Raw genomic sequence first — 16062 nt, 5'->3', positions numbered from 1 at the left:
TTTGTATTCATATCACTACATACTACTGCATACTGGTTTGTATTCATATCACTACAAACTACTACATACTGTCTTTGTATTCATAGCACTACATACTACTACACACTGGCTTTATATTCATAGCACTACACACTACTGCACACAGGCTTTATATTCATAGCACTACATCCTACTACATACTGTCTTTGTATTCTAAGCACTACACACTACTGCACACAGGCTTTATATTCATAGCACTACATACTACTACATACTGGCTTTGTATTCATATCACTACACACTACTGCACACAGGCTTTGTATTCATAGCACTACCCTCACCAAACAGGAAAGCTTCCATTAGCTCTCAGAAAGCTATCAAAGACTACCCTTCGATAGCTATCCAAGGAAGACTTTTGATAGCTATCATCAAGGTGGTGATAACCCTCAGACACAGCAGAGGCAGGTATCTACTTAGCCATCGAGAGCTAGTTAGCCTTCCGATAGCTATACCTTAGCTCTGTGAGAGCACGAATTATTTAAATGAGAAGGCTAACTTAGCCGTCGATAGCTATCATTGATAGCTATCATTGATAGCTATCATTTTATGTAAATGAGGTGGATTGCTCAGCCATTGATAGCTATCACATACCCGTAGATAGCTATTTTCCTATCGATAGCTATCCATTCTTAGGGGGTATTCTACATGACGAGAGATATATAGCTAAGCCTTCCGATAGCTATTCTCAGAACACGAATTAGCCTTCCGATAGCTATTCTCAGAGCATGAACTATGATAAGAGAAGGCTTACTTACCATCTGATAGCTATCACGTACCTGCTGATAGATATTCTGTTCAAGTTATTGTACTTGTCAAAATATCCAACCTTGAGTGTACGAGTGTCTGTCAGTTGCAAGCCAAGTATGCTTCAATAATAAACTGGTTAGCAACCACTCTTACCATCAAGATGTAGTAGAGAAATATGCACTAGCAACTTAGTAAATGATTGTTAGCTGGGATCTTTAAATAGCTACAAATACCTTGACTATCAAACAATATTTTCCCCAAAATGCACAAAGTTCTGTAAGTAGAAGCCATACAAAAGCATATACCACTGTAAACGAAACAAATTTAAGTGATAATACTATATTTATTTCATTTTTAAAAAAAATCAGATTGGTGCAACACATATCTGATAATAGGAACCATTGAAAATCAGAATCGACGTTGTTTGAAATATAAATGTCAGGAGAGGCAGTATAAGGAACAACAGCTCAATAAGACAATCAAAAGTTACAAATAATGTAATTGGAAATCAATATTGTACCATAGTTCAATAAGTCAGAAGAAGACATTGAAACATTTTCAAAATAATGAATGTTACAAAATTGTCACTTATTATCAATATTGAACACAGATCAGTATTTCAAAATTAGGCACTGAAACTCATTGAAAGTTCATATGTTTTCATGAACAATCTCACCAATACGCTAGAATTTTTTTTTTTTTTTTTGGGGGGGGGGGGGTGTCAATTTTTTTCCTCTTTATAGTCAATTTTTTTCCTCTTTATATTTACTTTTTTTTTTCAATTAAAGCATTTCAGTACCATTTTGAATTACCGACCTCTGCTGGGATTTTTTCATTGAAAGTTTTATTAGGCATCACGTCCAAGTTGTATCTTTAGCTTTTGCAGCAAGGTACACTGAAAGAAAAAGAAAATATATATAATCACTCAATGTATGATACTGATGTACACTGTATGTAAGTATACACAAAAGTTTAGAAACTGCTGATACATGTACATGTAGGCACATGGAGTAATTTTGTGGTACATTTTCTTGTACAACTACGCCAAATACATTCCACTTTCTGTTTTAATTTCATGAATTGTATGTGGTACATTTAGGAAATAATTGTTCATTTTGAAAAAAATATATTGTAACAAGATCAGTTCACAGATACAAGATTTGCAATATTATTAGAAATTACCTATCATAATTTTATATAAATATATATAAATATAACATACCTCTGACTGTATCAATATTATGAACATCTAGGACAGGTAAGTTGTGCCGCTCCTTGCCTCTCCTTAAACCCTGACACCACAGCTATTCATTAGTTCTTGCCTTGTAAAAACAAGGCCAAGAACAGAATTCATGAGCGATCCTGAAATATATCGAAAATACATGCAAGATATATGAAACCTCAGGCAGTAATACACTTTTTAAATCACATCTTAATGTGTCAACACAGACTCTCCCAGAATTCTTCCATAATAAAGGAGGATTCATGTTTAAATTTGAGGTTAAACATATTACTTGTCATCTAGAAACCGTTAATTTCACAATACACACCAAGATTGTGGTTAGACACTCCAACTTTCAGCACAATCTACCTAAATGAGGTGTTGGCATTGAAGTAGTTTGTTCAAAAAATCAACTCTTAATGTTAAATCATTCACATTGTTTACATATAACATGTAAAAGGAGAAGATTCAAAGAATTTCATACTCAACCCCCCCCCCACCCATCTCTACTTGTTTAATGTTCACTGTTAATCAAGAATTATTTTGCTATGATGCAGCAAGATTAACACTGTTTAAGGTTTGTTAGAAATTCATCAATCACTTACAAATGTGTTATTTGTTCCACTCATGTATGGTGACCACACAAGTTATTATTAAAATCAACTCACCACGATAATCCTTAGCTTTAGCAGCATTATTTTCTGCATCGAACAGACCAACAGAACTAACTTTTACATCACTATACTCAACAGGGTGTTCTGTTAGAATCACAAGTGGTCTCATGGACTTTGTACCCTGTGGAGATAAACAGACAAAATTATAGTGCCAGTTACAACTCGACATACAATTTGTTCAGTGTCTTCTACAATGAAGTGTTACTTTCATACATGTCAGACTATAATTGATTGTTCTATTCTATTCTAAGCTTAGAGAAAACACAACTAATATTGCACAAAAAATATTACATAGGCCATCGTAACACCGTTCCATAAAGAGTGTAAAAACTTAAAGTATTACAATCAATCAATCTTTATTGCGTAACATCATGCTTTAGCGAGCATGGTAAAGCATACAAAGATAAGTAAATAAAATACAGAAAAAGTATGCATTCACTGCCATATTTGACACATCTCAGTCCATGCGTCGGAGTTCTCAGAGTGCATATTTCAAGAGCTAGGATCTACTGTGCTGTTCATGGCAATCAGTGTAAGGAAATCTCAGAAAAGGTTCAGTAAATTTAGACAGTGACAAAGTAATTCTACATTAAGGCTAAGAAAAAAATAAAGCAGTTAATCATGGATTCCTCGACTGCACAAGGCATGCAATACTGAGTAAATATTACTTACTTGGTCACTTTGGCGAGTGGAACACCACAATCCCGTCGTAAAATTCAGAAATAAACACGTATTTGCCGCTGTTATCGAGTTACTTGACAGGGAATTCACATTTTAAGGTTGCTGCTATAGGCATGTCATTTCCTAAGAGATCTACTTTGGTCAACCATACTTCCCTCTCTTTACACATGTTACATAAGGTTAACGGTCAATGACCAGTTTGGTTGTTTGTTAAATGTAAACTCCTCTGCTCATCCACCGTACGCATGTTCATTATAATGACAGCCTTCACGGAGAACTTACACTGTATTAAAATGATGCCTGTTGCGAATAATTTGGTTTTATGAGCGCAGTGATCAAGCAAAAGCAACACTGATCAAGCGAAACGCATGAATGTCTTCAAGCTTCTACTTCTAGTCCATGGCAAAATACTGAGACTCTAGAAGATTGCTCTAAAGGGGGGGGGGTACCTTGTAGTTCCATTTTATTTTTATTTTATTTTATTTTATTTTTTTTAAGACTAGAAGATTGTTTTACAGGCGTTGGGGGGGGGGGGGTTAGCATGTAGTTCCATTTTATTTTTATTTTTTAACATTTTATTTTAACTTATTCCATTTTATTTTTATTTTTTAACATTTTTTTTAAGATTATAAGATTTTTTATAGGCGGGAGGGTATAGCTTGTAGTTCCTTTTTTATTTTTTTTATTTTTTTGAGAAACACTTACATTACACTAGATGAATCGCAACTCATTAGTTTTTAAAATTCAAATTCTGTTGGTAATTATTAATAATGACTTCTTTACTGTTATATTGACAAGGTTGGACTTTTGTACAAATTGGTAATTGCACTTTAAGTGCCAACAACTCGCAACTTCAAGTTCTATCCAGAGCTTTATATCAGTCAATGTTTCTTCATGCCTCTGTCGATGGCTTGCTTTTTACTTTGCTCACATATGGCTGTTAATATTTCTGATAGCTATTATGTGGATGCCTGTTTTAGCCTTCACAACTTGTTAATTTACCTATCGAAGGCTGTGATAGCTTCGAAGGATAAGGGGGTTTAGCCTTCACATCTTTCTCAATGAGCCTTCAATAGCAGTGATAGCTATCGGAGGCTTAATTTTTACCTTAGCCCTCTGACTTAGCCTTCACAGTCTACCAGTCAATGGCTGTGATAGCTATGAAGGTTTGGGTTAGCCTTCACATCTTGTTCACTTAGCCATCAATGACTGTTCAGCTTAGCCTTCAATAGCTGTGATAGCTATCGAAAGCTTATTTTTCACCAAAATTCAGTTTTGAGAGCTATCGGATAGCTATCCGAGAGCTTATTTAGCCCTCCAGTTTGGTGAGGGTACACACTACTGCACACTGGCTTTGTATTCATAGCACTACATACTACTGCACACTGGCTTTGTATTCATAGCACTACATACTACTTCATACTGGCTGTATATTCATAGCACTACATACTACTGCACACAGGCTTTATATTCATATCACTACATACTACTACATACTGGCTTTGTATTCATAGCACTACATACTACTTCATACTGGCTGTATATTCATAGCACTACATACTACTGCACACTGTCTTTGTATTCATAGCACTACATACTACTGCACACTGGCTTTGTATTCATAGCACTACACACTACTGCACACTGGCTTTGTATTCATAGCACTACATACTACTACATACTGGCTTTGTATTCATAGCACTACATACTACTACATACTGGCTTTGTATTTATAGCACTACATACTACTTCACACTGGCTTTATATTCATAGCACTACATACTACTGCACACTGGCTTTGTATTCATAGCACTACACACTACTACATACTGGCTTTATATTCATATCACTACATACTACTACATACTGGCTTTGTATTCATAGCACTACATACTACTACATACTGGCTTTATATTCATAGCACTACATACTACTGCACACTGGCTTTATATTCATAGCACTACACACTACTGCACACTGGCTTTGTATTCATAGCACTACACACTACTGCACACTGGCTTTGTATTCATAGCACTACAGCCGAGTTTGTCATTTGAGACCTCAATAACTCTTTGTTTTTTAAAATTAAAATGGATTTATTAGGGAGAGACCAGTTTTCACGGCTAGGGGGGGCACCTCATTTTGGGACTCAATGAAGGGGGTGGATCATCATTTTTACAAAGTGAATAAAGGGGGGAGGTCACCTTATTGTCAACAACTAAACGAAATCATGAGCCATGCTGCTGTACTAAAATTTCCATTCACGTGATAAAATAAATAAAATATACTAGCATATAGAAGCTGTGTGTGAATTGTTTGATCAAATTTAGTGTTCGGCTATAGTTTAACTTAAAGTGGCCATATGGATGAGGATAGGGTATTTTTTTTGAATTTTTGATATTTTTTTTAATATAATAATTTTTTTCTACTTGGAAAAATAGTGCAAATCAAGACTGACCAAGTCTATGTATGTGGCTCAATAAAATTTTAAAAAGTAAAATATGTATAAAAAGTTTGTTATTGTACGTAAAGGGAGTGATTTGAAAATAAATCACACACAAGCAAGCCTACGTCACATCAGTTCTGCACATGCGTGTTTCACTTTACCCATGTAATGCAACGTCACAAAATCCAGGCTGCTCTCAATCTCATTCTCAATCCAAGTCGTGATTGTACAAAAGTAAAATCAATATCTTCGAGGAAATTAAATGATGGAATGTGCTGAAGAATAAGGAAGGATTAAAATCCCATGTAGCGTGGCAAGATTTCTGATTGATAGGTAAGTCTCTTCCAAAGCATACTGTAGATTTTTAGTGATATTTTGGCATTTCGAATTTTCATAGGACGTCCCACTGGCACTCGAATCAATCTGGAATTCTGGATCATGACTTTTTATACATAGTAAATAAGTAAGCAAATCTTATTTACCATACATTAAAAAAAAACATTGATTCGAGTGACTATGATATTCAATAGTTTCATATTCGCACGGAATGGGTGAACGTGTGATACTAACTAGTACGTTGGTGTAGCGCGTTAGTCCTGCTTGCAGACAGTGTGCGCGTTTCCTCCGAACTGGGATTGGGGCCACGGCGAGGTAAAATTACTAAATAGTCGATTTATTGCTAATATTTTACCACAGGATGCATTAATTCTTTAGTTACCAGCATCCCTGGTATTGGTAAGCCCAGGTTTCATGGTTATTTCTTCACCGAAAGGAGAAGGAAGGGATGACTTACGTGTACTCCGTATACAAGCCGGACTATTGTACTCAACCCCTGACTCAACTTACGAGAGCCCCGAACTCCTCGATGGGATGACTTGAAATGTTTTGTTGCTAGACTCGTAGGATGTCGATTTATATTTTCTCTTTGAACAGATTATGCGGCAGGAACTGTTGGCAAACTATTTCACATTGTAAAATGCAGTATTTGCGTACTTTACTTGGTTCTTTGTTTAAATCATAATATTATGCCAAGATGGCAGCCTCCATGTTCAGGTTGTTGTACACGTAGCAAACGGTACTCCCGAACGTAGATTAACAGTAACTGCGAAGTCTTTGTTTGTTTGTTTTCCTTGTACATGACTTTTGTAAAACGACATTGGCGAATTTTAGTTCCATGTACATTTTTACCCGTTGTGTTTGACGAAAATATCAGATTCAGTGATCGTTTCTAAATGACCGCCTCTCACAATGAGTGTCAGACAGCGAGTTCAGTGTTATGGTTATGTCGCGATCAATACGATACTGTAGTCACGTATTTGTCGACTCTGCCACGGGTATAACACTTCCAAGGTCACAGGTTGTACTACATAACGTGTAGTGGTGTGGACGTGTTTGTGTATTCAATGTATTTCTTTAGAATTTATGACAATGTGACCGGATTGCAAATTAAATACTTTTGACAATGATGAACAACTCGGTACTTTGCGATGTAGTATAAGACAAACATTTCTTACTGACATATTGTGATTTGTACGGGATTGTGTAGTTTTGTGTCACAGACTGAAATACCGGATGCAATCCTAACAGTATTAAGTGTGTTGTTTCATAACAGAATATATGCTTAATTTCTTCATGTACTGACTACTGTTTTACATTGAAATTGAATGCATCTTTATAGGTGTAACCCATTGCATGATTTGGCTTGCTGTATTTTTAATAATTTAGTATTTGGTTATATTATTGTGTAAAGATTGCATAATTTAAAATATTCCAGGATGCGTCAGAAATTATAAAAACACAGACACACTGAAATTGAAATAGTCAGCATGTGAGCTTATCATATTGATATTGTATTCCATACTTCAATAGGTACTATGCAAATCAGGTGCCTGGAGTTCCTGGCTGCAAATCAGACTCTGTTGGTTACACAACATCAACTCTTCTTGCTGTTTAAATGTAAGAGCGGGACTGCCTGAACCTGAGTTGTTGGAAATAGGGTCTGAAATGGGGTAAGTTCACATATTCGTAGAAGAATTTTTAGATAAAACTATAAAAAGAGACATGGGTGCCAAGTTAACTGCATGTGGCAAGCTCAACTGCATCAGTGCATAATTTGTATAGGGATTATCAACAACATCATGTATTGGAAAGAAGTTGGTCCCTAAACTGTCAAACAAAACATCACTACACAAGTTCTTAGTCAAAGATTAGTTTACCATAAATTACAAAAGGGTTGTTATATCTGAGCAAAAGTTTTCTATGACTACCACACTGAACATTCCTTTATTATAATTTTGGGTGTCAAATGTTTGTTTTAACTGACCAAGTAATGTATGTGTGTGTGAAGTGGCATTGTGAAATTTAAATTTTCTGGATACCAAACCAACATTCTCTTTTCTTGCTATTTTTTCTATAACTTGTAATAGTGTTATATACTTTTATTTCCCCACCAAACACAAAAAGAGAACTTCACAAAGCTCCAGCTCTGGTGTGGAAAAGATTGGAAGTGACATGTTATCAGCTGTTGGGAGTGAATCAGAGCCAAGGTCAGTTATTGTCATTGAAATAAAATGTGTATTACTACTTGATATGCAGTTTTGTCAGGTGGCAATCATTACCTTTCATTTAAATCCTATCCAGTTGAGAATACTGAATTTCCATGGCAACCAGTATCAGACTGTATTCAAACCTGACAAAAGGTGGTACATTGTAGGCCTATGTAGGGAATAAATGCATCATTTTGTATTGGGGTATCAAATTTAAATCAAATGATGCCAAGCTTTTTTTTCTTTCTTTTACAAGTATACAAGTGTGGTAAAATTCTTGTAGATTTTGTTAACAATGTAGAACAAGGGAAACATAAGCACCACTTTTGATATTTATGTATGTACATGTATCACTTTATTGAATGTTAGCCATATTGAAGTGTAAATCCAGTGTTTTTGCAGTCTTCTTTATTTTTACATGTAGTAGCAGAAGAGCAAGTCATGTAATGCAGCTATCTTGCCTTCATTCATCAATCTTTGATTGACATTTTCATTACTGTCTATTTGTCTTTGAACTTTACCTTCCATAATGGTAAGAACATTAGGGAGTGTGATGTCTTCTACAAAGGCTTGTTTATTTTTAAAATGGTTGATCTCTAATGCTCATAGAATCTAAATCTATGTAAATGTAGGATTGTTGCATTGATGCATATACTGAAAACTCTATGTATATTTCTGACATTTACAGAGTAACTGGTGAATTGGTACTTAAAAATATGCTGGCAAGTGATTTGCCTACACACCACCAGTGTCTAGAGTTAGAAATCATCTTGCTGCACTCACCCATAACATCAACTACAACAAACCAGTAAGGAGAAAAATGAATGGATTTATCATGCGAGTCAAAAATAACAAAGTTCTTTCTCTTAGCTTTATTTATATACTACTTTAACATGTACACATACTTGTGTAGTCTGTCAAAAATAAATACATGTCTGTGTCAAATTGAAGCTATCTCACTCAGATCTAAGAACTTCTTTTTCTATACACCATATCATATAATTGCTGTAACTTTATATATTATATATATATATATATATAAGTACAAGGTAAGAAGTATAACATTGTGTTACTGTAACACCTTTCTCCACTCCATAGCAATTATGGAACACTGTATTCTGACTCTTCAATATCTTATTACAGTATTTACTTGTACCACTCTACATATCTGGTATATTGATAGCTATTTACTAGAGCTAGACACTTTCACCATATTGAGTTATAAATGGAGACACACGCACGCACACACACACACACACACACACACACACAAAGCAGTTGTAAATGAATTGGAAAAACTATTCAAAACTCACTTATCATAATACTGAAGAAATGAATATTATTAAAATATGTAATGTGAAAAATACTCCAGTTCATCTGGTGTTTTTATTTATATGTTCTTTGTAACTTTTGGCTTATTTGTCGTAAATAATCACACTTTGCCCACTAACGCTTGAAGTTTAACACAGAGACCTCATTTAAGTGTCTTCACCCATATTATCAATGACGAGCTTTCTCATGACACATTGAACTTTGACTTTGACCTTCAGGGTCAAATAGTCATATTATTGTCCAAGTTTATATGTATATCTCTGCATAACATGTCTAGAATTCCATCTGATCCTGTAAAATTGCCTTCTCCTTTCACCAACTATCACTGATATCAAAACAATAGAAACAAGTATTCAGAACCTAATCAGTAAAAATTTGATCAAAAAACCCTGTACACTGAACTTTGCCTATTGAAAGAGCTTATGTCTGAGCATACAAATCAGAGAGCATTATGGTATATTCAGCATACTGTGTACAAGTATATGCCATTTGTTGATAATAGCTAATTAAATAGGGATGATAGAAATCACCCATATCCATCTGTCAATCTACCTGTGCATGTGTACCTCTCATGGCTAACCATAACTCTGACACTAAGACTTAATTTCAACCAAACCTGGTACAAATCTCAAACACTGTAGAGTGTATATGTTTGTCACATAATTTGTAGAACAACTGAACTGAAATGGTTCAGTAGTGCTATAGGCATGTTGTGCTGTCTGTCCATCTAAAACTAAAGAGATTTAATACACTAAGTGTCTACTGAAGTGTCAACACGCATATTATCTAAAGTTAATACATCCAGTCTCTACTGAAGTGTGAATGCTGATATTAGTATCTGAAGTGAATACAGCTGGGTTGACTGCGGCACAATTGTGGTTCACATCTTGTTCAAGGACATACAGGCCAACCCTTACCCAAGCCGAGCATCCTGGAAACCATTGTATTGATTAAATGGGTCATATCTATCTCTAATCCTCCAGCTTCGTATAACATGTCTGTTGCCTGCACCAAGGTGAACACACTTCTAGACGATGATGTCTGTTAGCTTTGTTTAAGTTCTACTCTCCCATAGCTCGAAGATCATACCTCTGAGCGCCGGCAACAGTTTAATAGCACTAGCGGGTTTAATATGAGGAAGTCCATTTCCTGGGGGAAAATAAAAAAATGTTGGAATAAAATGTACTTGGTCCAATAAAGTGAGACAATCCAATAATGGCCCAATAAAGTGATAGTGGTGTAACCCCTCTATGAGCCAATGCCAAACACTGGAAGTGTTGAATCTAATGTAACCTTAAGGTGGGGTAAGGTACAATGGCGGGATGGGTGTTGAAAGGAAACAAATAGTTATTAGTAACTGGATAAAGTCATATATCTGTACATATTATTTGTGATTACTTTATAGAATGGTTATTAGCTTTTTAGCACATATAGGCATGGTGGATGTGTGTGTACACGAATGTGTGAATATATCGTCACGTCAGTGCAGTAAGGTTGGATCTGCCTATACAATTGCAAAGCAGATACAACCTTTCTGCATTGATGTGGCGATATGTAAATATGTATGTATGTATGTATGTATGTATGTATGTATGTATGTAAATATGTATGCATGTATGTATGTATGTGTGTGTGCGTATTTATACATGTATGTATGTATGTATGTATGTATGTAAATGTCAGTACATTCATGTACTTGAATACCAATTTTAAATATATTTGTTGTGTGTAAGTATCCATTCTATGAATATAATGCTCATTGCAACAGTGTAATGATGGTGTATATTGTATACATGTGAGATGGCTGATTATATGGATGAAAATTTACATTACATTGACACAAGAAGCTATAGATGTGCAACAATGACATTTTGTACCAATGCCTTACAAAACACTTATCTGGTTACTTTTACTGAGTATTAAAGAGTACTAAACAAGAAGGTGTATTCTGAAGTATTTTTACAGTACAAATCATATTTGTTAAAATTCAGTATTTGGAATTACTATATAAACTGACCTTGGAATATATAGGTAACTCAAAATGATCAAACAATAAACTTACCTCTAATGTGATGTGCACTGTTAAATGCTCTTGTTCTGTGGGCATTTCTCTCCAGTGGCTGCAAATACACCCACTATTCAGGATTTTGCCCTTCAGGTGGTGGATGATACCCACCAGGGTGGTTTACAACAGGTTGTTGCAAACTGAACACCAACCCTGGTTGATGATCCAACACCCGAAGTGCAAAATCCTGTAACTCTTCTCGGGTCATGTTCATTATCACCGTCTAGATAAGTTAAAGCAAATAAAAATCACACTTAGAATTGTTCCACTTTACACACACACACACACACACACACACACAAATCTGAATTGTTTCACATGTAGAAAATGTGTCATATATAGTGGCACAAATAAATCATAACACATGTAAGTCAATAGTACTTTGTCTTTTAGTTTTAAAAATGATTATGATTCTATAGCACAGTTTATCTGTGTGGATTGATTCCATCAATCAAAGCTGCTAGGAAGTCAGTAGTGGAAGATGAAATGTGACAACAGTATTTGATGGTGTTCTTTTTGGTAATATGTATGACATACAATAAAGTTATATTGCACTGTACTTACACACAGTCTTGCATTCCTCTGTTCAAGTTGTCCCACATTTTTAATTTGTCCTACACCTCTCCCTCTCCCTGCCTCTACCTCTACCATCTCGCGATTGTGTTACTCTTCTTGGTACTTCTCTTCCCCTCGTACTTCTCTCCCTCTCCCTTCTTCCTCGGCATCTTCCTTCATGACTTGGGGAGTAATCTGCACCATCTGAATCATGTTCATTTTCTGCTGATGATGAATTTGTCTGGAAAAGTACATAATATAGAAATATAAATAATTATGTAATGAACATTCGTGTTAGCATTAAATTACAAGACTGCACTGTGCCATATTTATTTGTAATGATTCAATATACTCCATAAAACATGAAAATTATGTTGGCAACACTTCCGTCCCCAAATAGTTGTTCTAGTAGATATATAGAAATAGTTTACTGTCTGTACCTTTTGTAGCTATTTACAACAGGCTAAACTAAGAACAAGTGAAAGTTGTATTCAACCAAAGGATTGAAGTGAGAGTCTTGAATTAGTAAATTAATAAAGTAGATGTACTGTTCCTGTATTTTCAACTTCACTGTTACATTGAATATGGATATTATTTCTGTATCTCATAGACAAGAAGTATGTATTGTGGCTAAAACTTTTAAGTATTATGTGAACATTGTCTGGACTTGCATGTATACTCCATGGTCTTGGGTACAGTTATTGTCACTGCACTCTGTGTAGTAAATAGCTTCCTGTATCTCAATCACAAAAAGCTAATCAAACATAAAATACCAAAAAAAACTCCCAAATTAAACAAATCTGTGTTCAGACAGTAAAATTGCTATCTACCAACTAAAACAACAATTGTGGTAATAAAGTAATGTGTTGCAGGGTGATAGAATAATATTATGTAATTATAATGTAGTCAATAACATCAAATAAAAAAATAAATAGATAAAGTGGTGTACTTTTGTACACATGTCCATGATGGTAAATACATGTCCAGACATTTGACATGACCTATGATTATGAAGCCAGTATACGAGTACAAATATGGCAATTAATTGAATCAACTTGTACACAGAGACACACAGCATTTGTAGTAAAGAATATGTAAACCATCGGTACCGTTTCCACTACCATAATGAATTGGGGCAAACAGTGGCAAAACGAAGTTGATCTTCGCGTACCACAAATTATGTACACTAGTACGGCGAGTACGATACGATCGGTACGCCGGTAGGTATCACTGTCACTGAGTTGGGTTATAAATACGCGGTTCTACTAGTAGTATACTGCACTGTCCTTGTCACGAATTAGACGACGAGAGATAGAACATGGGTTCAACATATAGTAATAACAATAATACTAATTTGAGGCGCCAATCATTGTTTTTCCTTGCGGGGATAGTTTGTCAAACCTCAAAGTAAGGCATTTGTATGGTTTCACAGAGTAGCAGCTTGGTGTACCGTAACTTCATACGGGCCCTAGTCTAGCGTGGATAACACGTTTGGGAAAAGAAATGCAATTATTGTCGGCGCGAATTAATTTGTTTCTGGCCAGTATATACTTATTATGATACTGGGTATTTAGCTATCCACTAGTCACATTACTTGAATAACTGATTTTACCTCGACCAGTTATCAAGACGTGCTCCGGGGCCGGGTACTACTACTACTACTATTTCTGGGCCAACATACAATATATGATCGGCAAAGGTAGCTTACCAATAAGTATTTTCAGAAATAACTGAAGTAAATAATCTAAAACAAGACACTGTAAAATCAAAACGCCAAAGCATGTAACTCGACCAAGGTTCACGCACAAACTTTTTCATGCATATTCATGGACATATAATATAAGCTTACTTACCTCCATTCGGGCCCCATTGTGGAAGTGATAAAGTGTCTGCTGCGCATGCCAAAAATTGCCACGTAGTCTCGTCCCGTTCATATCTCATAGTACGCGATCCCGTTATATTTGTGACGAAGGCAGTTTCTGCGCATCTTGTCACGTGAACAACTGTCTGCAATGGCGCCCGATTCAAAAGATTAGTTTACCGCGGAAATCTTGTACACAGCCGTACGTTGCTAATATATGCAGTGGGTATGTATTGATCGACCAGAGACTTAGTTTTATGATATAGTTTCATTCTATACATTTATTTTCTTATATGGAGAGGTAAACAAACACCCTATCCTCATCCATATGGCCACTTTAATAAACAACAAATTGATGTATCTTCCAAATAAGTTGTATTTTTTCACATGTATACATATATTTCCATACATGCCCATAGTACCTCTATATAGTAACCCATGACCTTGACGTTACTGACCAATGTAACTAAACATTGTACAAAAAGGTCAGAGAGGTCACACCTAATAGCTTTGGATCCCTGCCATTTATTTCATTATTTGTTTGGATTTGTTTACTTAATTTATTGTGCAGCTATAGTTTATATATATTCCTTGATGGAATTTCTTGATGAAATTTTCAGAATATATTATTCAATAATAAATGCATCCTGTCATACAAAAACCTTTCCAGAGCACACCTAATATTTATGATAATTAAATGTTTAAATTAACACTAACCCAATACATAGGTTATACATGTAGAAATTGATACAAATTAATTAATTGATAATTGTTTTTTTCTTCCAAGATATACACTAATCTACAAATCCTTGTATCAGAGGATAGAAAATAAGTATATGTATAACATATTATGATATAAAAGTGTTTGGACCAGTTTACATTTTTGGCAATTATGGTGATTCTAATCTGGCCACGCCCTTCCATGTATTAGAATAGGGAAAACATGAGTTCGTATGGTGACCACTGACAAATTATTAACACTTTGACTTTGAATATTGTAATTTCTAATGTTTATATATGTAGATATGGGGAGCTCAAAATAGATTTCATTATGAACATAGCTATCTTGTAACCATGGTAATTTAATGTCCAAATTGACCTTATAATACCTGCCATGCAAGAAAACCACATCCATTTCGGTGATAGATGCACACACAGTGATAGCCCTTATTAGTACTTAATAAGATCCTAGGAACAAAATGAAACTTGTTTTGAATATTACATGATATAAAGTAATACCATCGAAAATCATTAAGTAAACAAACAAATAATAACAATTTGGCAGGGGTCAAAACATTTGTATATATTCAGGCCATAGATTCGTGTAGCTGTACATATTGGGCAACACTTGGGTCAATTATAACACCTTACTTATATCAATAATGAAACCCTAGCACAAAAGTAAAACCTCTTTTGAATAGTTCATGAGTCAAGATATTACCATTAGAACGTATTAAGTAAACATAGAAAAAAGAATAATTTGGGAGGGGCCACAACATTTGCATATATTCTGTATTATGTGTATCTGTATATTAGGCAAAACATAGGTCTTTTTAGCACAACAGAACTGATAAGGTTCAGAAGTATGGCAAAAAAGTGTATATGTCTGTCTGTCTGTCTGTCTGCCTGTCTGCATGTGTGTGTGCATGTGTGTGTGTGTGTGCATGCATGCGTGCATGCGTGTGTATGTGTGTATGTATGTATGTATGTATGTATGTATGTATGTATGTCTGTCTGTCTGTCTGTCTGTCTGTCTGTGTGCATGTATGCGTGTGTGTATATGTATGTATATATGCATGCATACATGCATGTGTATGTATGTGTGTATGTGTGTATGTATGTATGTATGCATGTGTGTGTGTGTGTATGCATGTATGTATGTATGCATGCATGT

General features: G+C 35.2%; 1 long non-coding RNA gene across 1 annotated transcript; it reads left to right on the top strand.

Moving 5' to 3' along the window:
• The first annotated feature begins 6004 nt into the window (after positions 1-6004).
• Positions 6005-9440, top strand: LOC144450370 (uncharacterized). The gene is made up of 4 exons (XR_013482234.1): positions 6005-6142; positions 7679-7818; positions 8273-8355; positions 9044-9440. It is a non-coding gene; the product is annotated as an uncharacterized LOC144450370 (long non-coding RNA).
• Positions 9441-16062: the final 6622 nt, after the last annotated feature.

The sequence above is a fragment of the Glandiceps talaboti genome, chromosome 19 (assembly GCF_964340395.1).
Source record: "Glandiceps talaboti chromosome 19, keGlaTala1.1, whole genome shotgun sequence".
NCBI lineage: Eukaryota > Metazoa > Hemichordata > Enteropneusta > Spengelidae > Glandiceps > Glandiceps talaboti.
Note: the sequence above shows the minus strand (reverse complement) of the source record. Positions and strands in the feature narration are given on the sequence as shown.